At 43.9% G+C, this 27,010-nt stretch overlaps 1 long non-coding RNA gene across 2 annotated transcripts in view; it reads left to right on the top strand.

Annotated features, from left to right (window-relative positions):
* LOC127009132 (uncharacterized) overlaps positions 1–27,010 on the top strand; it is a 61,283-nt gene that overhangs the window by 10,311 nt on the left and 23,962 nt on the right. The gene's annotated exons all lie outside the window — the stretch shown is intronic.

Below are 27,010 nucleotides of genomic sequence, written 5' to 3'. Positions count from 1 at the left end.
CACTCACCACACAACAACACTCATCTTCACTATAAAGTTGAGGCTCTCGTCTGCATAGTGAAAGTGATTGATGGTGATGGTGATGCTGGTGATAGTGTTAAAGGGCCGACACACACTATCACCATCACTGTACTTCATCTCCGCTCACCATCTCGTTAAGCCTCTTGTCTGCATAGTGATGGTGATGGTGGTGATGGTGATGGTGCAGAAGAGCTAACAGGCAGACGAATGAGATTAATGCATGATCCCAGCCCGTGATTGGTGCATTAGCTGTGTTGAATGTATTTACGTTTATCTGCACAATAGGCGGTGAAATATTCTAAGCACATTAATAGTCTTGCTTGATTCCTCCCCCTCCACATCAGACCATCCACATGAAGCTATCCACACGAAGCTACCCACCCATTAGACAATCCTTGCGGGACCACACTCACAAACACACACACAGGAGCTTATCCACGCCATATTATCCATTTAGAACTGTCTATAGGAGGACATCCACACTAGAAGATAATCCACACGAATCCATCCACATAGAATCATCCACATAAATCCATATAGACACAAAGCTTACTTAATCAATCAGTTGTTACCACGCTCACTAAATTATAGACAAGAAACCATCCCCTTCAAACCTTCCATACACACAACCAACCATATAAGCCCATCCACAAAGACCCATCCACTCCACATCACCCACACCCACATAAAAAATAAACTGTAAACACCACATATTAATCTCATAATCATCTACATTCAATCATCCACACAGCCATCCACTCTAGATCATCCACATTAGACCATCCACCCACGCGAGACCGTCACCTACCAAACTAACTACCCGTCAACAAGGTGGGCAATGGCACTTTATTAAAAAAGACTAATTAATTTCTTACACATCAGGTTATTTGATTAGTTAATTTAGGAGCCTGCATGAATTTCCACGCCGCCGCCGCCGCTGATAGATGGAAATAGACCCATAAAGGTGGAAAATAAAGTACTTCTGTTTGGGGGTTTGATTAATAGATGGTGCTGAACAATGGGATGAAATGGGTAGTTAAAATATAGCAGGGTTTTGTTTTGTTATCTGTCTGTCTGAATGTTTGTCTGTCTGTGCCTCTCTGTGTGTCTCTGTCTCTCTCTCTCTCTCTCTCTCTCTCTCTCTCTCTCTCTCTCTCTCTCTCTCTCTCTCTCTCTCTCTCTCTCTCTCTCTCTCTCTCTCTCTCTCTCTCTCTCTCTCTCTCTCTCTCTCTCTCTCTCTCTCTCTCTCTATCTCTCTCTCTCTCTCTCTCTCTCTCTCTCTCTCTCTCTCTCTCTCTCTCTCTCTCTCTCTCTCTCTCTCTCTCTCTCTCAATTTAATAAAAGGAAAGAACAATAACGACTAGTGAACATATTTCACAACAAGCACATTCACTTACTCACTCACTCACTCACCATATCTATCTATCTATCTATCTATCTATCTATCTATCTATCTATCTATCTATCTATCTATCTATTTATAAGAACAATATTTATAAGAACAATAACGACAAGTGAACATATTTTACAACAAGCACATTCACTTACTCGCTCACTCACTCACCATATCTATCTATCTATCTCTCTATCTATCTATTTATTTATCTATCTATCTACCATCCTAACTATGTCTCTATCTGTCTGTGTTAAGGACGAAGAAGAGCATTAGACGGCGAAAAACGCTATGCACTGTTTCTTTCTGAGCTAATAGCACGTGATTGGTAGTCGGAGTGTGTGTCTGCGAGTGTGTCCCGCCGAGCTGACGCCGCCCCTGAGCTCATCCCCAATCAGGGCGGGATTAGCCCTCGCTCACCGGCAGGATTACTTTTTCAGTCAGCCCTAAGACCCACCCCTCACTCCTCCCTCCATCCTACCGCCACACTGAACTCAAAAACCCTGCCTGCTTGTGTTAGGCTCTGCAGTAAGATGAAGTTGTGTAGGTGAGGTTGAGGAGAGTGGTGGAGTGCGGTGGAGTTCGTTGGGGTTAGGGGGCGTTAGGTTTAGTTAGTTGTGGTTGGGTGGATTGAAGTCAGGTAGGGATGTGGATGACGTTGCATTGATGAGGTTGAAAAGTACTAGATGGAATGGAGGTGGAGTCTGTTGAGGTTAGGTTAGCTAAATGGATGGATGTCCGGTAGGGGTAAGGTAGTTGAGGTTGTTGGAGGAAAGGTGGAGTCTGTTGAGGTTAGAATAGGTTAGGTTAGTGGTAGGTGGGTGAATGGGTGTCTGGTAGGGGTTACGTGGAGGAAATAAGGGTTGGAGGTGGAGTTTGTTGAGTTGACATGGTGTTAGGATCGTGGTATCTGGGTAGAGACAAGGTAACAGGGAAGACCTCTATCTCTTTCTCCGCTAAAATAAGGTGCCGCTCGTCTGTTCTTGTCGCGTGGCGTGTTCAGACATGCAGGGAGGCGCAGCGGCTTTCAGGGATTACGCCACGTTTTCTACCGAGGAATCCATCACCTCGACGCTCTTACAATTTTAACTCGGCTTTTCTCGCGCTGTACTGAGAAACGTTTCAACCCCTTTACCATGTGTGACTCAAGTAAAAGCACTAATAAGATATTCACGAGTAATTTGTAAATCGGTAAATTTGTAGGTGTGTAAATAATAATCTCAAATAAATTAATAGCGTCTCGTGGTATACTTTCAACAGCAGTAAAATGTATAAAGTTCGTATTAAGCTTCCTCGCCGCCGTGCCGAACCAAACCCGGATCACAAATTTCGGGGAGGTTATCTCGGCGTCCAAAGTTGCCGCCCTGACAAACTTTTCCCTGCGGCGCCGCGGCTCAGCGCCACCGACACCCGACACCCGACAACCCGCGGGTGATTAATATCGCTGGAAAATATATACCCTACGCGGCGGGTGGCGATGAGGATGATGACAAAAATAATAATAATAATAATAGTTAGTAAATAAATAATGGTGATAAAATAAGATGATAAAATGATAATAGCAATAAATAAGTGATGATAATGATAATAGCAATAAGAGTAATAATAGTAAAGTTAATATTTCTACTACTACTACTACTACTACTACTACTGCTACTGCTGCTACTACTACTACTACTACTACTACTACTACTACTACTACTACTACTACTACTACTACTACCACTACCAATACTAATACTAATAATACTAATACTTTGTGATGTGTTGTGTTGTTGTGACTGCCACTATTGGTTGCACCGTGCGTTTCTGTGGGCCCTGCAACACACACACACACACACACACACACACACACACACACAGGCACCGACGCTGTTTAACTATTCTGTCTGGTTTTGATTACTACGACTTTTTTTTTGTTTCGTGTACTTTGGTGCCTCCTAACCTCATACACCCGTGCCATGCTTCTTTTTTTTTTCTCTTTGTTTAGTCTTTTATTCTATTTTTATTTCAGGGCCGTGTTTGTGCTGATCTAAACGTGCTTCTCTCCTTTTTGTGTGTTTTTAGTGAACGAATTCATTTCAACTCTTGGTGTAGGAAATCCGATTAGAACTGAAGTAATGTAAATATGCTAATCTTTCCAGGTGTACATGTTCCCCAGAGAGAGTTGACATAACACACACACACACACACACACACACACACACACACACACACACACACACACACACACACACACACACACACACACACACACACACACACACACACACACACGCACCAAACTTTATTATACCTTATCGTACATTTCCCTTCCTTATCCTACTTTACCCTTCCCTTCATTTCACTTCACTTCCCTTTCATTCCCTACCCTATAATCTACTCTGTTTAATCTGCTGTTTTTCCCTTCCCTCCCTAAGTCTACCCTTAACCACCCTATCCTACCCTCCCGTGCCCTAATATCATATCTAACCCCACTAAACTTCCTTCCACACTATCTTCACCTACACTTTCACTATCCACGCTATCCACACTATCTTCATCTATCTTTTATAAGTACATTCTCTATACTACGACTCTAATAATACATCGCGAGCTTACGTAAGTACATCGGTAGTGACTTTAGCTCGAATTATCAAACGCCTTCAGCTCCTACAACCCACAACCCCTACGAAAGTGTATGTGTGTGTGTGTGTGTGTGTGTGTGTTTGTGTGTGTGTGCGTGTGCGTGTGTATAAGCCCCGAAAGGTTAAAAATATGGCCCTTTATTTACTGCCACATCACGCCGCTTTGCAGGTTAATGACCCGTGCTTAGGGCCGCGGCGGCGTCTCCAGCGGGGTCAGGATTTTTTCTCTTTTTTCTTTGATAGTAAGTTTCTGGGGCGACGAAAGATTAATGAGGAGCCGCCGAGGATTTGGGGTGAAAGGAGGGGCGGGTATGGATGGCTGAATGGGTGGTAGGGGGGAGGAAGGGAGAGTGGAGAAGGGATGGAGGGAGGGTTGGATGGAGAGGAAGAATGGAAGAGGGGATCAAGGGAGGGAGTGAGCGATCGAGAGCTAATGTTTGTATTGTTGATCTATCGTAGTTTGTTTTATTTGTTGTTTCTCTACTTTCTCTAATTTGTTTCTTTCTTTCTGTGCTCATTAAGATCATCACGTCTTTACTTATGCACGTATATATTTTTGGGTGAAGTTTGAATATAGTTTTATGGTATACTACGTTTTTTAAGTTTTCAATATCATTATTAAAACATAAATAACGAATAATAACAATAGCAACAATGATGCATATCTTTGGGTGAAGTTTGTATATTGTTTTATGGTATACTACATTTTTTAAAGTTTGCAATATCATTATGAAAACACATATAACGAATGATAACAATAGCGACAGTAATAATGATAATAATAGCCAATAACTAATAAGAAACAAAATCATAACAACAGCAACAATAATAATAATAACAAAAGAATAATAACTAAAAGAATCACACACAAAATAAACACGGGTAAACAAAACTAAGACAAAGAATCAAACTCGCTCAAAAAATAAATGTTCGGTTCTAGCTACGTTTTAGCTCCACAATGGCGTCGGGACTCGCTTTTGGCGCATTAATTGGCCGCTCATCGCCCGCTGAAGGCACACCAATGTCCGGCTGATGGGCGGCGAATCTGGGCGAGATGGCAGCGATCACTCATGGAAAAAGAATGACTACCCTTCCATCTGTCTGTCTATGTGTGTGTGTGCGTATGTGTGGGAGTGTGTGTGTCTCTGTGTGTATGAGTGTTGGTACGTATGTGTGTGTGTGTGTGTGTGTGTGAGTGTGTGAAAATAGTTCCCGTATAGAAGTTCTCATATCGTGTAATTGATGTTCAAGGGAGCGAGGAAACGAAAGAATGGATAGTAAGCGGAGGTTTACACGGGCATTATGACGCTAAAGGTTAAGGGGAACGATAGCGAATAAGGAAAACGGTGCGTGGGAGGGCGAGGGATGCGGGGCGAGCGGGCGAGCAAGGGAAGCGAGAAGGGAAGGGGAGAAAGGCGACCAAGAGGAAGAGATGGAGGAGGAGGAAGGAGAAAATGAGAGAGTAAGGGATGGAAAATGAAAAGAAAACGGAGGGCTTAGACGATATTAGTCACCGAGCGGAGGGTGGAAGCCAGAAAGATAGAGATAGATAGATAGATAAAGAGAGAGAAAGAGAGAGACGATAAAATACCAAACTGCAAGAAGGTAGGATTAAGGAGAGTGACGCAGGGAGGTAATGTAGGGGGAAGGAAACGAGGATTAGCGAAATGAAAAAGGATCGCCATGCAGGGGGATCGATGTCTTAATCATTACCTTGAAAGCGAGAGAAAAGGTAGAAAGCTGCTGTTAAGAGGGAGGCAGAAGTAAAAGGATAAGGAAGGAAGAGACGACTTGACGAAGTGAGAAAGGACGAAGCCATGCAGCGAAGAAGAGATAAAATTAAGACCTAGGGGGACTCCGATGTCTTAATCATTACCTTGAAAGCGAGAGAAAAGGTAGGAAGTAGCAATTAAGAAGGAGGCACCGGCAAAATTATATTAAGGAAGCGAGGAAATGAGAAAGGACGAAGCCATGCAGGAATGAAGGGCTAAAATACAGAGCTAGGGGGACTCCGATGCCTTAATCACTGCCTGGAGCGTGGGAAAAGAGATAAAAAGTAACAGATAAGGAGGCAGAGGCAAAATGATATGGAAGACAGCGAGGAGTTGACGAAATGAGAAAGGACGAAGCCAGATAGGAAGGAAGGGCTAAACTACTGAGCTATAGGGGGACTCCAGTGCCTTAATCACTGCCTGGAACGTGGGAGAAGTGGTAAAAAAGTAACAGATGTACGAAGGAAGCAAGAGGAAGATGATAGGGAGGAAGGAGGAGGAGAAGGCTATGTAAGGAGGAAGTTAAAAGGTAATGATATTGAATGAACGCCTTAATTAGAGGTGAATAGCGACTAAGAGATGGAAATTATAATGTTCTTGGAAAAGGAAGATGTTTTGATGAAGGAAAAAAAAAGTAAAAGCAGTACAAAGAAGGGGGTAGGAGGACTTAGGAAAATTGAGTTGCCAAATTTCATAAACGGTAAATATTGATCAACATATTTGGTTTTGACTATCTATTTTTTTTCCTTATCTGATCTTAAGTTTAAATAGGAGAGGGAAGCGGAATGAGCAACGGAAGCAATTGGAAGATGAGAAATAGATGACCAGGAGAAGGGAAGTTAAAATAAGCAAATAAGGGAGGAGGAATGAAGAGAAAACAGAGGGCTTGGAAGAGTAGTAGTAGTAGTAGTAGTAGTAGTAGTGGTAGTAGTAGTAGTAGTAGTAGTAGTAGTAGTAGTAGTAGTAGTAGTAGAAGACAAAAAAATATATAAAAAAACAAGAAAAATGTCACCCTGTTCTTCTGATAGGAGTACCAAGTGAAAAGGGGCCCAGGAATAGATCTCTCCAAAATATCCAAGTTTTGCCCCTAGATGGAAGTACCGTCGCATTACCTCCGACAAATCCTTTCTTTAGGCTCTTCAAAGACAAGTTATCAATAGGTCCTCGCCTACAGAGGAAAAATAATAGTCAAATATGCTCTTTGTACAAATCTCTGAGGAAGTACAACCTCTCATATCAATTCAGCAAAAGATTAAATTATTGAACAGAGATCCACGTATTTAAAAGATCATTGGGCATCCATATTGACTCTCAGGGAATTTAAGACCCGAAACCTGGAGCTCACACATCACAGGACTGACATCTGGTGAGTGGAAAAAGAAACTTGGGAAAATATCTATTGGTGACTTATCAACAAATCAGGGAGTATACCATTGATTCTCAGGGAACTTTTAAGATGCGAAACCTATGATCTTTCAAAGCAAGAGACTGAAGTTTGATGAGCGGAAAATAAACTCGGGAAAAACATCTATTGGTGACGATACCCGATTTCGCTCTGTCACGAACATGAGGCATACAGAGAGCGCCTGCCAGCCTGCACGGGGCGGCCCTCACCTCACCTCACCTCACTCAGAGCAGGAGTTTCATGTCGACTAACTTCAAAGTGAAAATTGAAATTGCCCTGCTGCGGGACTTCTCTCTCTCAACTAACTTTTTTTTTATTTATGTTATCGATGGCGTGTGTAATAAAGTTAGGGACGCTGCGAGGGAGATAAATGGAAACGCATACAGAACACGGGAAGGGTGGAAATGCCGTGAATAAAACATGCGCCCGGTGATTGCTTGACACTAAAAAAAGGAAGAGAGAGAGAGAGAGAGAGATTCCATTCATTAACGCCATCTAACTTAAAGACACTTAGCAAGGAATAGTTTCAGTGTGCAGTGGTTTCATCTTGTACCTCCTCCTCCTCCTCCTCCTCCTCCTCTTCCTCCTCCTCCTCCACTTGTCTTCCTCATCTTCCTCCTCCTCCTTCCTCCTCCTCTTTCTTCTGTGTCAATGAAACTTGGTGTGGCGTTCTGTAACTTTTCCTCTTCGTGAGTTTATTGGCGCAGAGCAGGTGTGTGCGGGACAGACAAAGGTGTGAGAGAGAGAGAGAGAGAGAGAGAGAGAGAGAGAGAGAGAGAGAGAGAGAGAGAGAGAGAGAGAGAGAGACAGCCGATACAACATGAGACAAGACTAACTACCCACACTCGATCCTACGTGAAAAATGCACAAAGTTAAGCGAACAAAGAGAGACAAACGAAGGTAAATAGGAAAACTTGCAGGGCTCGTTTTTTTTATTTGTGTGTGTGTGTGTGTGTGTGTGTGTGTGTGTGTGTGTGTGTGTGTGTGTGTGTGTGTGTGTGTGTGTGTGTGTGTGTGTGTGTGTGTGTGTTTGACTCGCCTCCGCCTCCTTCCTCACACTCCTTATCCCTCTCTCTCTGTCTCATTTCTCTTTCTCTTTCTTTCTACTCCACAAACTAATCACCCGTGGTCGAGCAACGTTCATGCACAAGAGGAACGTTTGTTGTTGTTCTCTGATGCTGGGAACGTTTGTGTCTGTCTCTCTTTCGGAACGTTTTTTGTTTTGTTTTACACCTGCTTTGATGAGTGTTCGGGCGTGTCAAATGAGTCTCTGGCACGTGAATTGAGGGGTAGAGAGAGAGAGAGAGAGAGAGAGAGAGAGAGAGAGAGAGAGAGAGAGAGAGAGAGAGAGACCGTCTTTTGTCACCCGCTCGTTAAGGTTATCAAAATTATTACGTTGAAGATTGAAAGTTCTTTTTTTTCTTATTCTTTTTTTAATATTTTCTACTACTACTACTATTACTACTACTACTACTATTACTACTACTACTACTACTACTACTACTACTACTACTACTACTATCATCATCACCACCACCACCACCACTATAACTATCACCACAACCACATCAACCACTACTGTGTATCACTCCCACTTATACAGCACCATTTCCATCATCATCACCACCATCATCAACATCATCAACATCATCATCATCATCATAACATCAACATTATCATCAACAACATCATCGCCTTCATTATTTATTCATGCTGAGTCAGGGGAGGAAAATTTCGGTCCCGGGCTCCCGAATAGCCTCCGTTGACCTGCAATCGGGGCCGCGTGCAAGAAATTTCTCACTTCATTGGAAAAGGAGAAGGACGGAGAGGACGGGCGAGAGGAGGAGGAAGAGGTCGCGAGGAAGGAAGGAAGAAAGGAAGGAAGGAAGGAAGGGAGGGAGGAAGGAAGGAAGGGAGGGCAATTACACAACTGCAGCATCCCTCTTCCTCCTCTTCTTCCTCATTCTTCTTACCTCCCTCTCCCTTTTCTCTCTTCCCCTTTGATCTTTACACTCTTTTAAACTTCTTCATATTCTTTATTTTTTCTTTTCTTCTTCCCTTTCCTGTCTTCATATGATTCCATTCGTCTTCTGATTCTTTTTCTATTTTTTCCTGGTCCTCTTTCACCCTCTCCTCCTCCTCCTCCTCCTCCTTTTCACAACACATCCACCCCTCTCCTCCTCTCTCTCTCTCTCTCTCTCTCTCTCTCTCTCTCTCTCTCTCTCTCTCTCTCTCTCTCTCTCTCTCTCTCTCTCTCTCTCTCTCTCTCTCTCTCTCTCTCTCTCTCTCTCTCTCTCTCTCTCTCTCTCTCTCTCTCTCTCTCTCTCTCTCTCTCTCTCTCTCTCTCTCTCTCTCTCTCTCTCTCTCTCTCTCTCTCTCTCTCTCTCTCTCTCTCTCTCTCTCTCTCTCTCTCTCTCTCTCTCTCTCTCTCTCTCTCTCTCTCTCAAATCCTTGTGTACTCCCAAAATCCGCCGGGTTCTGCCAGTCTTTTCACGGCAAATTAAGGATTCTTTTCGTATCCTGCCGCCGCGAGTGGACGCCCCTCGGGAAACGGCGGCGGCTGCGGCAACTTGAAAGTGAGAGAGGTAGTGAGAGTGAGTGCGTGAGAGTATATGATGTGAATGATTGTTTGTGTGTTTTGATAATGGTATGTGTGTTTGTGGGTCAATATAAATGAGTGAGATTTTATATAAGGGTGACAAAGAGTGAAATGGGGTGTATATAGGAAGGGATGGGAGTGTAGAGGTACTGTGGGAGTGCCTTTGAAGTGTAAGGGGGGAGAAAACCAACTGGGGTGAATCTGCGCTTGAGGAGAGGGAGGAAAAAAGGGAGAAAGAGTGAACGAGTGAGAGTAGGCGGTGAGGGAGAAGAGTCTGGCGTGAAGCACCGGTCCGAAGGGAGAGGAAACGAGGGGAAAGGGAGGGGAATGGAGTGCCGTGTGGCCGCGTAGTGGGGAAAGGAAGGTGAGGTTGAGACAGCCTTCGAGGGGAGGGAAGAAGAAGAAGAGGGCAGCGACGGGGGAGAAGGGAAGAGAGAGGAGGAAAGAGGAGGACAAAGGGAAAGACTGAGACTCCTGAGGGACGTGTGGGAGTAGGAGAGGAAGGAGGGAGAGAAAAGAAAGAGAGAAAGAGAGGGAAGGAGGGTTGTTGGAGAGAGAGAGAGAGAGAGAGTAATGGAAGGAGGAGGGGGGGGGTAGGGGCATAGGTAGGGCCGCGTAAAAAGGGACGAACAATACGAGCTCAGGGCAAACAGAAGTCCTACTTACACCTTTAGTAACACACACACACACACACACACACACACACACACACACACACACACACACACACACGCACGCACACGCTCTCACCAGATACTTTTTTTTACTTATCGGTACAAGTTATATACCATAAGAATTGATAAAGCCAATAGTAGTAGTAATAGTAGTAGTAGTAGTAATAGTAGAAACGGTAGAAGGAGAAGAGAAAGAAAATGAGAACAGGACCCGGATGTTGAGAGGAATAGGATTTAAATAGGGAGTGTCTGTCGCCTCCCCTTCCCCCTCTTCCCCCTTTTCCAGCGTCCCTTCCCACCCCCCATTCCAGAGCATGACGGCAGCAACATGTCCCATCCTACCCTGGGCTCCATCAGGCGGCCATTGTGCCCCGGTGGGTGGAATTTCTCGATATCCCAAGAACGCCAGCCTCTCACTCTCAGGCGGATGCTGCCCTCCTCTCCCTCTCCTCATCCTTCTTCCTTCCTCTTCCCTTTCTGGTTACTCTCCTCTCATCTCTCTTCTCTACTTCCCCACTACCACCATCACCGAAATCAACATCAACAATACAGCTTCTTTACTTCAGTTCTTCAGTACCAAACTTACCCTCCATCTCCTTCCTCTCTCTTTCTTTTCTCTCCTTTACCTCCATCACTTCCACCACTGATGAGAAAAAGAACACCAATACTACTACTTCTTTTCTCCACCTCTTTTGAACTAAATCTCTCCCTCCACCTCCTTCCTCTTTCTCTCCTTTTCCTCGTTCGTAACTCCACCACCACCGCCACCATCACTGAGAAGAACAACAACAGCAAGAGTACTTCCCTTCTACACTCCTTCAGTAACAAATCTCTCCTTCCACCTCCTTCCTTTTTTCTCTCCTTTCCTTCCTCCGTAACACCACCATCACCACCACCAACAACAACAATAGTACTAGTTCCGTTCTCCCTCCACTTCCCTTCTCTTTCTTTCCTTCTCCTCCTTCCTTACTCCACCACCACCACCACCACCACCAGCGTCCACAGTTCACCACCACCGCCGGCCACTAACGCCCTTCAGAGGCTCATATTTTCTCCTGAGGCTTAGTGACTTTAGGCGCCGTGGCCAGAATATATCTTTTTTTTTTCTATCCCTTTCCTCTGATTTTATTTCCGGTGCGTTTGGAGCTTTTCTTGCTCTTCTCGCTTCTCTGTCTGTCTCTCTCTCTCCATCTCTCTCTCTCTCTCTCTCTCTCTCTCTCTCTCTCTCTCTCTCTCTCTCTCTCTCTCTCTCTCTCTCTCTCTCTCTCTCTCTCTCTCTCTCTCTCTCTCTCTCTCTCTCTCTCTCTCTCTCTCTCTCTCTCTCTCTCTCTCTCTCTCTCTCTCTCTCTCTCTCTCTCTCTCTCTCTCTCTCTCTCTCTCTCTCTCTCTCTCTCTCTCTCTCTCTCTCTCTCTCTCTCTCTCTCTCTCTCTCTCTCTCTCTCTCTCTCTCTCAAATGTATCTAAAACGCCTGCGAGAGAGAGAGATTCAATATTACTTGACTCTGTATGTCTTTCCTGCCTCAGTCATGGAACGTATGGAAGCTTAAAAAGGAAAACTGGAGAGGTTAATGGAAAATAAAAGAAGACAGAGAGCGCAGGAAAAAAACAGGTAATATTATAGTCTATGCAAACAAAATGTTCCCCTTGCGCCTTGGCAGTGTTTGACAGTCTTCTGTTTGGCTGGATTCCTATCTGGCTTACGTGGAGGTGGCCTGTCAATCACACGTGTTTTCGTGCTACATATTTCTATATTATCTGCTACAGTTATAAACAAATTTTAAACAAATTTTATAAACATATTGACTTTAAATTCACCAATAAAAAATCTCAGTTAATCCCATACCTCATTTAGTACCAGCAGACTGTTCATGAGAAGTCATCTCAGCAAGATTTCCATCATATTGGCAACAACTTTCCATTGCCATTAAACAAACAGTGCGAAGTGACGGAAAACTATACGGACTTAGTCATCCACATTTACATTATTCAACGGCCAGGATGTTCGTCAGCACATGCCACAGCCCAGGCTCGTACACTTAGTTTCGCTTCTAAGTCGTTCCCTTTTTTTTATAGGATGATACGCCTTATTTCAATACTAATATCACATAATTTTGAAATGGCAGTGGTTTGTAAAAGTCCTGTAATTTCGTAACTTTTTTACTTTATTCGTCATATTTTTTTTACTGTTTTTTACCAATATGTTTATGAGTTCTATACTCACTGTGGAGTCTAAGATCCAACCATATCTGTATTATATGTACGAGGTGAGCTTACGAAGATGATACAGAAACGTGCAGGACGAAAGCATGCATAATTGACTGACAAACTCTATGAAAGCGTGAGATGAATCCAGCCAATCAGAGGAGACCTCTCAAATGCCGCCTTGCTGCCAAACGAACATTTATTTGAACAGTCTGCAAATAATATGCTTCTCAGACTGCATAGCGTTCATGACAGTCCCTTTTCCGCCTTAACAACAGGTATAAAGCCAAGACTATTCAGGTAATGAGGGAATGGCTACCACGTGTTAACAGGAAAGAGGAGACTAACAAAGTATCAACAAGGGCGACTTCTTTCGGTGAGGTAGCCCAGCATCGTGGACCCATATATAGCCTTCATCACTGGCCCTGTTATGCATCAGAATCAGGGCCAAGGCTGCCACGCGTTGATGAGGAACAGGAGGCGTTGGCTGGGCAGAGCGAAGGATTTAGGGAGTCTTGTGGGAAGGGTTTCGATCCGGACGGGACAAATGGGAACAATGGGGCTGTGTGGGCCGTGGCAGGGCGCCAGGCACACGTCAGCTGAGCCTAAATCCGGTCACCAAGTAAAGGGGGACGGACGACACTGCTGCCCCCTAGGAGTTCTTATCTTCTTCCTTTCCTCCACCTGGTTGGCCGTCGCTTCTTATTTTTCCTTTTTTTTTATTTCGTTTTTTTCGTTCATGCTTATCATCCTAGTCTTCTTTTTCGTATCCCCTTCACTTTTTTTTCTTTCGTATTTTCTTATCTACTCTTTTTGTCATGTTTTCTTCTTTTCCTCCTCTTTTTCATGGTTTAGTTAGTGTTCTCGTTCGTACTTTCGTTTTCCTCCTGCTCTTCGTTCTCCTCCTCCTCCTCCTCCTCCTCCTGAAGGACGTCTCCTCGCTTCGGGTGGTGTTGGGTCCAGGCCAGACACGGGTTAGAGGTGTGACGGGACCCCACGACCTTTATCATGCGTCACCACCAACACCACCACAATCATCACCACTTTTACTCACTACCACCCACTACTACTTTTCGCCACCATCACTCTTCACCACCACCTCCATCACCACTTCTCTTGAGCCCACACCAATGCCACCATCAAAACCAACACCATTTATACAACGACCACCAACATTTATCATCACCACAACCCCTCGATGATGATGACGATGATTAGAAGAGGTAAAAGAAAGACGAGAAGAAGAACGAGACACATCAGACGCAGCATCCTTATCAGAAACGACCATCACCACCACCACCACCACAACACCAAATCTTCACAGCTGTAGTACCAAGAGAGGAAAGGATAAGGAGAGAGAGAGAGAGAGAGAGAGAGAGAGCGAGCGAGAGCGAGAGAGAGAGAGAGAGAGATGGGAAGCCAAACCAACTAAACTAAGCCAGGAGACCACACCACACCACCTTGCCACCACACTTACTAAACCAGCCTACCTCACCCTCCTCCTCCTCCTCCTCCTCCTCCTCCTCCTCGTCCCCTTCGCCGCCGCCTCCATCCTGATAAAATCGCCTCATTCCAGTCGGCATCGTTTAGCGCCATCTGGCCGCAGTTTGATTCAATAACAGTATCGTAAATCTCAGTCATGGTTTCCTTCGCCTATAGTCTGAAGTCAAGTCGGAGGTGGTATGCTTGTGTGTATGGGGGGAAGGGGAAGGTCGTGTGTGGGTGTATGGGGAAGAAGGTTGTGTAGGGGGATGTGAGGGTTGTGTGTGGGGGAGGGGATTGTCTGTGTGTGTGTGTGTGTCTGTTTGTCTGTCTGTGTCTGCTTCTGTTTGTCTCTTTGGCCATCTCTCATTTTTTTTCTCTATGTTCAAGTGGAGAAGAAAATGGACGAGCGTAGTCTAATGAGAACTGACTTTTTTTCTTCATTTTCTTGCTCTTGTTCTTTTTCTTCCTCTTTTTCATTTTATCTCATCACATTTACTTTTTTTTTCTTTATTTGCTTCTTTTACTCTTACTTTTCGTGTTTCTTTTCTTGTATTTTGTATTTTCCTTTCCTTCTCCTCCTCCTCCTCCTCCTCCTCTCAACACACACAGACACAATACTCCACAAGCACACCCACCCACACACTCCCTCCCACCACACACACACACACACACACACACACACACACACGCACACGCACACGACTCGGCATTACTGGGTTCGGGAGAAATGTTTGCAGCGTCAACACACAGACTTATTTGAGGCCTCAACGGTGACCTCGCTTCTTCCCCCCTCCTTCCTCCCCCCCTTTTCCCTTCCCTTTCGTTTCCCTCATCATTTTCCCTTCCTTTCCCCTTCGTCATTTTCCGTTTCCATCTTCTTTCTCCTTCTTCACCTACTTTTACTTTTCCATTATCTTACATTGCTATTCCATTTACTTGTCTTCTATAATTTCTTTTTCTTTGTCTTCATTCCTCATTTCTCTTCACCTTTTCCCCTCCTCTTCCTCGTATTTTCTGCACCTTCGCCGTCTCTCTCCTCTTCTCTCTTCTTCACCATCCTTCCCTAACCTTCCTCCTCTCTTTCCTTGTCTTCTCTATTTTCCTCATACTTCCTCCCTGCCCTCTCCATCATTTTCCTACTTCTTCCCCAACCCTCACCTTTATCCATTTCTTCTACATACCCATTTCGCCCCTAACTCTCCCTCCGTCCTCCATCCTTACCCTTTTCCCATATTCCACATGCATATCCCTCACAACCCAACCCACCTTTCCACCATCTCCTCCTCTTATCCATCCATCTCCACCTCTTTCCTTCCTCTCACGCAAGCGACGACGACTCATCTTAAAACCTAAACGAAAATATTCCCATCATTTCCACGCCTCATCATCTTTTTGCGAGCCCGGAAGACCCCTCGCTTTGGCCCTCATAATGAACGCGATCTGCCAGACAAATATGACTTGCGAGATGGACCCCTGCACCTCCATCGCCCTGTCATAATTGATTCCATATTTGCAGTTTTTCGCCAGGTAGTCACAGGTAAACTCAGCACCGGGCGGCAGGTGTGTGTGTGTAAATCTCTTATCCGACGCCTCATTAAGCTTCCATTTTAATGCACAGGTGAGGAGGAGAGAAGGGGAGGGGCTAAGGTCCACCTCACCCCCATCTCTCTCCTATCATCTCTCGCCCTCCTCTCAATTTTCTTTTTTTAAACTTCAACTTATTTTCGAATTTAGGTTTGGGGATTTTAGATTGGGAATTTGAGGTATTTTGGGGTTGGGTGATTTTGGGGTTGTGGGATTTCGGGGTTGTGGGATTTTGGGGTCTGGGGATTTTGGGAATTAAAGGATTTGGGGAGTTTGGGCAGTTTAGGAATTTGGGGAGATTGGAATTTTTGGGATGAAGTTGGGGGTGACTTGGGTAGCAGGAGAAGGAAGTGAAGACGATGAAGGCGACGACGAAGGAAATATAGTAGAGGGAGGAGCAGGAGCAGAGAGCGGAAGAGGTGGAGGAGGAGGAGGAGAGGGGTCAGTGGGTGAGGGTGAGGGTCAGGGGGGGGAGGGTCAGGGGGGGAGGAGGGAGGGTCAGGGGGGAGGGGAGGGTCAGGGGAGGAGGGGAGGGTCAGGGGCAGCCGCCATTTGCTAACGAGGTCATTATGTGTCCTTGATGAGGCTGAGCTGCTTCCTCCGGTGAAATATGGACGAGATATTAAGCCGCTGCCCAGGGGTGGAGGGGGGGAGGGATGGAGGGGGGAGGGGGGGGGGAGGGGAGGAGGTCTGTTGTGTCTGTCTATGGGGGGGTAAGGAGTAAGGGTTGTATTGTGTCCCTGTGAAGAACTCCGACAGTCTGATGGTTGTTTTGTGTGTGTAGGGGGAGGGGGTAAGGGGGTATGTGTGTGTGTGTGTGTGTGTGTGTGTGTGTGTGAGGGTGTGGGTGTGTTTGTCAGTCCTTCATGGAAATAGTCTATCTTGCTGTTTCCTCTTGTTTCGTTCCGTGTGTGAGCTCTTTTTCTTTCTTTTATTATATCATTTTCTCTATCTTGCTGCTTTCTTTTACTTCATTACGTGTCTGAGCTCTTCTTCTTTCTTTTATCATATTATTTTCTCTATCTTGCAGTTTCCTCTTGTTTCATTACGTGTCTGAGCTCTTTTTCTTTCTTTTATCATATCATTTTCTCTATCTTGCTGTTTCCTCTTGCTTCATTACGTGTCTGAGCTCTTCCTCTTTCTTTTATCATATTATTTTCTCTATCTTGCTGTTTCCTCTTGCTTCATTACGTGTCTGAGCTCTTCCTCTTTCTTTTATCATATTATTTTCTCTATCTTGCTGTTTTCTCTTGCTTCATTACGTGTCAGCTCTTCCTCTTTCTTTTATCATATTATTTTCTCTATCTTGCTGTTTCCACTTGCTTCATTACGTGTCTGAGCTGTTCTTCCCTTCCGTGCCGTCAGCCTTTATCTCCCAGTATGTTCCCGGCTCTAATTTCCGTCTTTGTGCGGAGTCGGTTTCAAGTTCTCTCCGCGTTGTCTGTTCTCCCACTTCATGACCAGCAACAGTCTGCTCGCTCCTCTCGCCTCAACATAAATTCCGCCTAACACTCGCAACACAAACTTCTGCCTGCTTCCTCCTCCTCCTGAAGCAGCGGACTTACAAACTTCCCCGCCTCTCCTAGTTCATGCAATACAGTTTTTCTCTTCCGCCACTCTCTCTCCAGAATAATATGTACTTGATTTTCGACCACGTGAACTGAAATATAAAGGAAGGTATTTTGTTTTTCTTCTTCATAGAGACGCAATGAGTTGTTAAGAGTTGATATCACCACTACAGAAAATACATAAAATAGATAAATAAGGTTGCACAAATAAAAGAAATAGATAATGGAACTCCAAATTTTCATAGACATTTTTACAATACCCCAAATGCATCACCACCATCATCATCATAACACCATAACCTCTTCTTCTTCCTCACCATTCTCTTCTCCTCCCCTTCTTTCCCTTTCCTGTTTCCTCTCTTAGTCCTTTTCCTCTTCCAGCTCCTGTTTTTTCCTTTCCCTCGTCCTCCATCACCACCTCCTCCTCCTCCTCCTCCTCCTCCTCCTCTTCTCGCCAAAAATCCTTATGCCATTCTCACCTTTGACAACACGCATTAGTTAACTCCCTCCCTCCCTTACACCTCCCCCTCTCCCACCACCACCCACCACCACCACCACCCTCTTCTCTGACTGAATGACCTCTCAGTCTGTCTATATCTTATCTCCCCGTCATACCTACTATACTCTCTCTCTCTCTCTCTCCCTCTCTCTCTCTCTCTCTCTCTCTCTCTCTCTCTCTCTCTCTCTCTCTCTCTCTCTCTCTCTCTCTCTCTCTCTCTCTCTCTCTCTCTCTCTCATGGGGTGGTAAATATACGAGAATGGGAGGGAGAGGGGAGTGGAGGGGGAGGCCAGTTTAAAATGTACCCTCCTCCCCTCCCCTTCTTCCCCCCTCCTCGCTTCCTCTCACTCCCCCTCCTTCCCCCTTGGTCAGACTGTCGAGTTTGTGGGCTTGTAAACTGTGGGACGCCCTGGTAATTGTGCAAGTTCAGGAGGAGGAGGAGGAGGAGGAGGAGGAGGAGGAGGAGACTAAGAATGGTATGGGGTTAAATTTCCTTGTCTTAGACCTCTGTTTTTTTTTTTGTTTTTTTTGGGGGGGGACTTATTTATTCTCATTCCTTGGTCAGTATTATTGAGATCTCGTGTTGCTTTCTTTGTTTTCTCTTATTTTCGCTTTATATTTTTTTTCCTCCTTGCTTTATTCTCTTTCTTTCGTCCTATGCTTTGTTTTTGTGTACCTTTGTTTCTTTTTTTTTTTTTTGCTTCTCTTATTCGTATTTTTCTGTTTTTTCCTATATTCGTTTCTTTTTTTCCTCCTTGCTTTATTTTCTCTTTCTTTCATCCTATGCTTTTTCTATCTACCTTTCTTCATTCTCTTTCTAATTTGCTTTTTTGTCTTCTTCTTTCTCTCATTCTGATCAACCTTCTAATAAGTATCCTGTTGCTTCTCTTCACTTTTTCTTAACTGTTTTCCAAGTTCCTCTTTACCAATAGCTCCGAGCTTTTCTTTCTTCCACCTCCGTATATTTATCCTCTTCGGTAGGTCGTTAGTTCTTTCAGTATTTTTTTTTCCTTTCTTTTCCTTTCTTTCGTTTCTTCTTATGGCCGCTTCAGTTTCTTTATTAGGTCATTTGTTTGGGTTTCTTCTTCCTCTCGTTTCCTTTCAGTGGTTTATTCTTAAGACCACCATAATTTCCACTCCAGCATGTTCAAGAAAATCATTGATCTTCTTTTGATTTTTCTTTCTCTACTTTACCTTTTCTCTACATGTCTGCCCACCATTCTAACCCGGTAGCCCAGTCATGTTTTACTCAGTGCTTATAGAAACAGTTGGAGGACAGCCATGAAAGGATTATCCAACCGAAACTCCCCACCCGAAATTGACCTCTCTTTTGGCTACTCTTTACTTTTATCTTTTATGGGAGTAGCAGGCTTTTTTTGTACTTTTTTTTTTTTTTTTTTAGCCGCGTCCTTTGATGTTAAAGTATGAAAATTGACGATTACGAATGATGGTAATGATGATGATGATGATTAATGATGGTAGTGATGATGATGATTAAAGCTCTACTACTTAATTATTCTCTAGTCAAACCCTTCTCCTTCCTTCTATAGCATTCATTCCACGCAAGACAATCCCTTCCTCCCATCCATCCACCTCGCCAGTCCATCTGTATCAACCACTTCCTTCCTAACCTAACCTAACCTAATCTAACCCAACCCACCTCATCCCTATATTAATCATCCCACTCCCGACTATTCCACTCCACCCATTCATCCACCGCTCCAGTCCGTCTATTTCAACCTATCTTCCACTTCCTAACCTAACCTAATCTAACCTAACCCACCTCATCCCAATATTAATCATCCCACTCCCGACTATTCCACTCCACCCATTCATCCACCGCTCCAGTCCATCTATGACAACCTATCTTCCACCTCCTTGAATAGACCAACCTCCTGGACCTACCCATCCCACCCCTCATTACTCTCTGTTTACCCCTTGCATATCTCTCCTTCACCTCCTCCCTCCTCTTCTTGGCCCGCTGTTTGGTAGTCGCGTCGCTTCTGTCTGGTGGGGGAGACTGAGAGGCTGAGAGGGTGAGGGTTTAGTGGGTTTGAGAGGGGGAGGAAAGGGGGGGAAGATGGCTGACTGGTAGGGCGGTCCTGGGCTGTGACAGATGGCGGAGACCGTGACGCTATCATTATCTCAGCTCCGGGAATGAAGTCAAGAGAGAGAATGTCATGTATCAGGGTGACAAGCGATCGTCTGCGTGTGTGTTTGAGCCTGGTGGTAGAGGTGAGGTTGGGGGGTGGTGGAGAGAGGCTTGGGTGGGTGTTGGAGGGTGGACGGCAAGCGAAACGAGGCCAGAGGGAGGTATTAGTCCGTGGAATGAAACGGTGAATTGTGGCGTTGTTGAGGAAATGTTTGGCACTTCGTCTCCCGTGGAAAAATGTGTAGCTTAGGGGGGGAGGGAGGTGTGAGGGGATGGGAGGTGTGTTTTGGGTGGAAGAGGGGGGGTGGAGAATGTGTAAACGTGTGTGTGTCGTGGTGAGTAAAGCATGTAAGTCTATAGGTATTTTTCCACCATTACCGTTGAAAGAAAAATTATCAAAGTTAGTATCAATTATTAGTGGCTGTGTTGAAGGAGTTTTGTATTGTGAAACGTGGGAAGTCTCTCTAACATACACACAACACAACACAACACATTACAATCCCCACCTACACACGCTTAAAGAGAAAACAGAAAGGCTTACAACACCAACACAAACACTCATACACACACACACACACACACACATCACTACACTCCCTCTCCCTCTCTCACCCTCTCTCCAAACACGTATCAATGTTAGCCAGAATAATATCGCGTTCTGGATCCATTGTCTAAGTGATATTGAGGATGCTGGTGACCCCATTTAGCCAAGAGACAGACAGACGCTAGTGGCCCATATCGTGGAGCTTATAGTGTCCAGGGAATGTCCGTAGTGTGTGTCCAGCTCTAATACCTTGTTGCTTAATATCCTCACTCCCTAACAGGCTGACATTACATCCTCTCCTCTCCTCTCCTCTCCTCTCCTCTTCTCTCCTCTCCTCCCTCTCCCTCGACACCCACCTCCCTCTCCTAACATCTGGTGCCTTCATTATGTTGTTGTCTGTACTTAGTGAGGGTGGAAATGTCTGAACTCTCTATCGCTTTAGTCTCCCTCAAGGCATAGTTTTTGGTGTTTGGTTGTGTTTGGTGGTGGTGGTTATGGTGGTGGTTGTTTTTCATGCCTCATCTTTTATGTCGTTATCCTCTTTTCTCATTCTTTATTTTTTCTGTTTTTTGCTGTCATTTTTTTTCTTTCTGTCTTCTTGTTGTTCATGGATGTTATTTCCTGTTCCTGTTGTAATTTTTTCTTGTTATTTTTTGCTGGTTGCTTTATCATTACTGTTATCTTCCTCGGCCATCTATACCCTTACTTATTCATCGTTTTATCCACCTCTCTTTCTTCTTCATCATCATCCTCTTCTGTCTCCTTCTTCATATCTGCCACTACTTCCTCCTTCTCCTTTTATCATCCACTTTGTACTTTTCTTGTCATTTTACGTTAGTTGCTTTATTATTTCTCTTATCATTCTCGCCCATCTATTCCTTATTTATTCATCGTTTTATTCACCTTTCTTTCTTCTTCATCATCATCCTCTTCCTTCTCCTCCTCCAAATCCGCCATTACTTCCTCCTCCTTCTTCTAGTATCATCCACTTTCTGCTTCTCTCCTTCATTCTTCTCCTTTTTCTTCTAGTTCTCTTCGTTGTCATCCTCGTACTCCTCTTTTCCTTCCTCATCTCCTCTTCTTCATTCTCCTCTTCCACCTTAACATCCACCACCATCATTTCCTCGACGTCCACCTTCTCCTCCTCCTTGATATTCAACTTCTCCTCCTCCTCCACTACCACCATCCCATCCCTTACCTCCTCCTTTTCCATTACCACCGCCACTACCGTCCCATTCTCTCCCTCCTCGTCCTGCGCTCCAGCCTCGTCCCCGTAACAAGGTGGCGCCCAGGTGTGTGTCTCGCCAAGCGCCAATATAGCGTCCCCTTCCTCCCTGTCTGATGGCCGCCGCGTACTGTTGTTGGTGTCTATAATGGAGTCTGGCAACGCACATAAACACATACACACACCTACACCTATACACATACATACATACATATATACTCACATACACACCCACAAACATGTATACCTTGGTTACACACATCTATTTACATACACAGATATTCATACATACATCACAGGGTTATACATATTATACATACATTCATATACACGTACACACAAACACACATACACACATACCTCCCTTACCCCTTACCCATTTCCACCATAACCATAACCACCAAACACAACCAAACACCAAAAATAACCCATGCTCATTCCTACACACCATTACCATTGTTCCGTATATTTAACCACGATAGCATCTTAATTTTCCTCCTTTCCTTGTTCTCTCCATACATACATACATACATACATACATACATACATACATACATACACTATTATTACACATACATATACACGTACATAATACACAAGCCTCTTCATTACTTTACCCTACTCTTTTCCTTTATCCTTTTCCTTTCCCTTCATATCCTGCCCTACTTGTTCCCTTTTCACTTCATATTTTCCTCTTTTTCCCTCTTCCTCATCCGCTAGAATATGAAAGATGAAATATAAAGGAAAAAATGTTCTTGTGTATTCCCTTTCTCTGCCACTTTGTTTTCTCTTTTAAATGTCTTAGTATGTTATTTTTTTTTGTGATATCTATTATATCTATTATATCTATTATCAGTTACACGTATTATTTAACCAACCCAAAATCCACCTCTTAGCTTTCACCATCAGCAGAACATCCTCCACCTATGTCTGTGTCTCCTCTCTCTGCTACTCTCTTACTCTGTTTCTGTGTTACTCTTACTCTTTTACTATGACCGTCCATCTATTGTCACATCCACGCCATATGACCCACCCAAAATCCACTTCCAAACTTTCACCCTCCCTTATTCGCTCCTAACTACCACACTCATCTTGGCGTTCATCCCAGCGTAGCATCATCACTCACGGCGTCTCTTGCAGCATCCCTTCCCCAGGCTCTCTGTAGCACTCCGATCGCCCTGGTTAGCCGTCAGGAGGCAGGAATAAGGAGGTAAAGGAAGAAAAAAAAGGAAGTCTCTTGAAACCTGTCCAAGATTCTAGTCGATTAAGGCCTCCTACTGTCTGCCAGGAATGCCGGGGAGGAGAGGAAGGGAGGACGGAGAGAGGGAGGATGGGAGGAGGAGGAGAGAAGATGGGAAGTATCAGGGAGTCATGGAGAGAGAAAGAGAAGGAGAGAGAGGGAGAGTACGATAGGGAGGAGTGGAGGTAGGGAGAGAGGAAGGAAGGGAGGCGAATGAGAGCACGGGAGGGAGGGAGGAAGGAAGGGAGGGAGGGTTCATAGGGTGGAGAGAAAGGAAGAGCTGGAGGAATGGAGTGGGAGAGAAAAGGAGGAATGTTAGAGCTGGAATGAGCCTTTTCCTCTCTCTACCCTTATGTTGCTCCTCCTCCTCCTCCTCCTCCTCCTCCTCCTCCTCTTCCATCGTCTTCTATGTGTGCTTCCCTATGTCTCCCGTCTTCTTTCCCTTTAACATATTTTCTTTTTCATCGTCTTTTTTCTTCTTTTTTTCATGATTGTCACCCTTCTCATTTCATTTCCTATTCTTTTTTTTGCAACTTTTCTTCCTACTTATCCTTATAATTTTCCTCTTTTCATCTTTAAACGTCACTTTTTTCCCCTCTTCTCCTTTCCTCTTTCCTCTTATTTCTTCACTTTCCTCTGTTTCCTTCTTCCCTTTCATCTTTGGTTCTCTTTTTCTCTGCCTGTATAATCGCTTCCCTTCGTTTCTTTCTTTTCTTTCTCTCTCCTTCTTTCCTTGTTTTCCCCACTTTCTTTCTGTCCCTTCTTCCTTTTCCTTCTTCTTCTCTGGTCTTCTCTCTCTCTTACTTCCTTGTCCGTATAATCTCTTCCCTTCGCTTCTCCTTCTTCTTCTCTGGTCTTCTCTCTTTCTCTCTCTCTCTTCCTTGTCTGTATAATCTCTTCCCTTCCTTTTCCTTTTTCTTCTCTGATCTTCTCTCTCTCTCTCTTACTTCCTTGTCCGTATAATCTCTTCCCTTCCTTCTCCTTCTTCTTCTCTGGTCTTCTCTCTCTCTCTCTTACTTCCTTGTCCGTATAATCTCTTCCCTTCCTTCTCCTTCTTCTTCTCTGGTCTTCTCTCTCTCTCTTACTTCCTTGCCTGTATAATCTCTTACCTTCGCTTTTTCTCCTCCTTCCTCCCTTCCTTCTCTTTCATCGTGTGTCGTGTGTCTCCTTTTATGACTTTCTTCCTTTCGCTAATCAAATTTTACTTCTTTCCTTCCTTACCATTTCATTCTCCCATGGCCGGTCCAGATTTGGTCCCGTCCTCTCCCTCACCGATTTCTCCTCTCTCTTTTTCTTTCTTTCTTTCGCCGTTCAGTGACTTTCTTCTTTCCCTTGTTTGTATTACTTTCGTCTGTGTGTGGAGGGAGGAGGTGGGTGGATGTGTGTGTGTGTGTGTGTGTGTGTGTGTGTGTGTGTGTGTGTGTGTGTGTGTGTGTGTGTGTTTGCTGACCTCATTCTGTGTTATTTCTTTGTTGTTTTCTCCTGTATTTCTTTTCTCCTACTTTTCCTTTTCTTTCAATACTTTTTTTCTGTACTTTTGTTCTAATTTTCCTTTTCTTTTGTTACTTTATTTTTTTCTCTTCCCACTTTTCCTCTTCATTCATCACTTTTTTTCTCTAATCTTTTCTTTCTACTTTATTTTACTTCAGTACTTTACCTTACTCTCTCCCTCTTACTTTCCCTTTCCCGTCCAACTCTACCCAACTTCTTTTCCTTTTCCCTTCATCTTTTACACTTTTTTCAAATTTCCTTTTTTTCTTCACCTACTTTATTTTTTTTTCTTTCCATTCATTGCCATACCTACCTTCTCCCCCTTACTTTCTTTTCCCATCATACTTTCCCCTACTTTTTTCCTTTTCCATATATACTTTTCTCTTCTTTCCTTCCCCTTTTCCCTTCATTACTTCTACTTTTTTTCCCATTCCTTCACTTTACCTTACTCTTTCCCTCCTGCTTTGTTTCTCCGTTCATACTTTGCCTAACTTCTTTTCCTTTTCCATTTGTACTTTCCTCCTCTTCCCTTTTTTTATTTTCCCTTCACTTCCCCAAACCCACCAAAATATCAGAAACGGCCACGACCCACTAATAATAAATAAACGATAATAAACACCAAAGCTACGGCCGGTCTTGTCACTAGGAACTGCCGTAGATTTACATAATTCGGTACAAGGGAAGCGAGATAGATATAAAATTCCACTTTTACGCTTCACTGACTGGCTGAATGGCTGGTTGGTCGGTCGAAATACTAATATGGTCGGTGTATGGATGGTCGGTCGGGAGATGAAGTGGTTTGGTTAGTTTGGTGGTTCTGTCTTGTCTTGTTTTCTTACTCTCCTTTTTTTTCTTCTGTATTGGTCTTTAAACTGTAAGAGATGGAGAGAGAGTTAACGAGAGATTGTTCTTCCGTTCCACCGTGTATTCAATCTTTTCCAACTTTTTACTTACCTTTTATCAGTTTTTTGTTGTCTCTCTACTTTCTTATTCTTTTTTTTTCCTGCAGCAACCGTCTACAAGCTGAAAGAAAGAGAAAGGAAGGTTAAGTAAAGCGAGAGAGAATTCGTATGTTTTTCTAGTGTTTCATCTTTCCATCAACTTGTTTCTAGAGTCCTATCAGTTAATGGATCTGTCTATCTTATCATCTTATTGTCCTTTTTTCTTGCAGTCATGGTCTATAAACTAAAAGAGAGAGATAAAGAAAAAGAGAGAGGGAGCTCATATGTTCCTCTAGTGTTGCATCTTTTCATCAACTTGTTCCCAGCATCTTATCAGTTGGTGGATCAGTGTTTTTTCCTTATCATCCTTTTTTTCTGCTGCACTGGTCTATTAACTGCAACAAAGAGAGAGATAGAGATGATAAAGAGACAATTCCTATGTTCCTCAAGTGATCCATCTTTCCACCAACTAGCTAGTACCGTCCTATCAGTCACTCCATCTAATAGTACGCGTTGTAAGTCTCGCCACGCCTACCCTTCTGAGCAACACTCACGCCATCTGCCGTCCACTCCATGAATAACCATCAAGAGGCACACCAGCACGCCCTCGTAAATCACCGCTCCTGGCGCCATATAGTCTGAGGGTGTGCACATGTTATGTCTTACGGGTTACTACGCCTCGCCTTGGTCCGTGTCCTTGTCTGGCGTCGAGGTACTTCCGATATAGTGTCGTGAATCCGTTCAGCCGAAGAATGTGTAGAGGATATGGTTGGTATTCTCAGACGCTCCCGACTCTCACATTGATAATTTCCTGAGCCCGAAAAGCAGATTAAGAGTGTCCTCATGTGTGTTGTTTTCGCTTTCAATGTACAGACGCTTTGTTTTACTACCATCAGGGTCATAAAACTACCCATGGAAATGACCACAACTCCTTATCAAGTGGGTTTTTATTTTTTTACAACTAAGGAGACAGCTCAAGGGCACAAAAAAAAGGAAACAATAATAAAAAAAAGCCCGCTACTCTCTGCTCCTAAAAAAAAAATCAAGAGGTGGCCGAAAGAGAGGTCAATTTCGGGAGGAGAGGTGTCCTGATAAATAATTTCTAAAGGTCAAAATAGATATTAGTCGGGTTCTCATGTGTGTTTTTTCGCTTTCATGGTACAGACGCTTTGTTTTACTACCACCAGGGTCATACAACTACAAATGGAAATGACCACAACACCTATGAAAGCCTTATCAAGTGTTGATGTTTGGTCGCCGAAGAGTTAAGGAAAATGGATGTCTTTTTTTTTTTTTCTACGCCCATGTACTGTCTCCTTTGCTGTAAAAAAAAATGTGTTTATGTTGGTTTTGTTAGTGATATTTTTTGGGGGGGTTGTGTTATTTAAATTGTTTCCAGATATGGCGTTTATCACAGTGAGGAACGTATTGCCATGGTGTGTTTTCATTTATTTTACCGATTGATTGGTATTGATTAGAACCTGTTTTTTTTATAAATGTTAGCGGTTTAATGCCTTTGTTCAAAATAACCAACTTTTGGCGTTTCGATATTTGTTTTGCTTTGTTTCAACGTGATGCAGATTTGATT

This window comes from Eriocheir sinensis, chromosome 39, assembly GCF_024679095.1.
Source record: "Eriocheir sinensis breed Jianghai 21 chromosome 39, ASM2467909v1, whole genome shotgun sequence".
Classification (NCBI taxonomy): domain Eukaryota; kingdom Metazoa; phylum Arthropoda; class Malacostraca; order Decapoda; family Varunidae; genus Eriocheir; species Eriocheir sinensis.
This window is presented reverse-complemented; position numbering and strand designations above follow the sequence as displayed.